Genomic DNA, 1340 nt, shown 5'->3' with positions numbered 1-1340 from the left:
GGGGGGGGGCCCCCCGCGGCGACCCCATAGAAGAGTAAAACGAAGCATGATGAAGCTCAGCCTGCAGCAGACGCTGCTGCTGCTGCTGCTGCTGCTGCTGCTGCTGCTGCTGGTTGGATAGAGAAAGAGAGAGAGGGGAGGGAGCGGGACAGCTGCTGCTGCTGCTGCGCCTGATGGAGGTGCAGCAGCTGCTGCTCGTGTTGCTGCTGCCTATACTTGTGTTTCCGCTGTTGCTGCTGCTGCTGCTGCTGCTGCTGTTGCCAGTGCTGCTGTTGCTGCTGCTGCTGCTGCCGCTGCACCTTCTAGGCCCTTCTGAAGACACTGCAGCAGCAGCAGCAGCAGCAGCAGCAGCAGCAGCAGCAGCAGCAGCAAGCTGCTTGCGGCCCTCAGAGGGGGGATACAAAGGAACAGCCAGAGCTAACGNTGCTGCTGCTGCTGCTGCTGCGATGCTGGCGGTGGGCGCCAAGCGTAGATGAACCGCTGCAGCAGTTTTGTTGTTTTGCTGCTGCTGAGAGCTGACTCGTGCTGTAGCAGTTGCTGCTGCTGCTGCTGCTGCTGCTGCTGTCGTTTCTGCTGCTGCAGCTGCTCTTGCTGCTGCTGCTGCTGTTGCTGCTTGAGCGCCGTCTGCTGCTACTGCGGCTGCCGCTTTCACTGCAGCAGCTGTCGTTGTAGCTGCTGCAGTTGCTGCTGATATAACTACTGCAGCTGTTCCCGCTGTATCTGCTGCAGCAGCAGCAGCTGCTGCAGCAGCTGTTGCTGCTGCTGCTGCTGCTGCTGCTGCTGCTGCTGCTGCCTGAGAGAGGGAGAGAACAGTGGAGGCCCGTCATCTGCCACGTGCGTGTAGGAGGTGGGTGCGATAGATTTGCTGCTACCTGCTGCTGCTGCTGCTGCTGCTGCTGCAGCAGCTGCTGCTGCTGCTGCTGCTGCTGAGTGTATGTGAGGTCTTCTGGAGGCAGCAAAGGAACAGCAAAAGAAGTTCTCCGCTGCTTCGCTTTTTTGTTGAGGGTTTGCTGCTGCTGCTGCCAGTGCTGCAGCAGCTTCGTGTGCAGCAGGCTGTGGGTTGCTGGGGCCTTCTGGGGGGGTTCAGCAGCAGCAGCAGCAGCAGCAGCAACAGGGACCTGCAGCAGCAGCACCTGCTGCTGCTGCTGCTGCTGCTGCGGAGCAGGTGCTTGCTGCAGCAGGAGACGGGGGGAGGGCTGCTGCAGCACTGCAGCAGGAACAGCAGCAGCAGCAACAGGTGTAGCTGCAGCAGCAGTATCAGCTAAGGGTACCGGTATGAGGATTTGATGCTGCTGTGTTTGCTGCTGCTGCTGCTGCTGCTGCTGCTGCTGCTGCTGCTG

This window comes from Eimeria mitis, genomic scaffold, assembly GCF_000499745.2.
Source record: "Eimeria mitis Houghton genomic scaffold, Emh_scaff3213, whole genome shotgun sequence".
Lineage (NCBI taxonomy): Eukaryota > Apicomplexa > Conoidasida > Eucoccidiorida > Eimeriidae > Eimeria > Eimeria mitis.
This window is presented reverse-complemented; position numbering follows the sequence as displayed.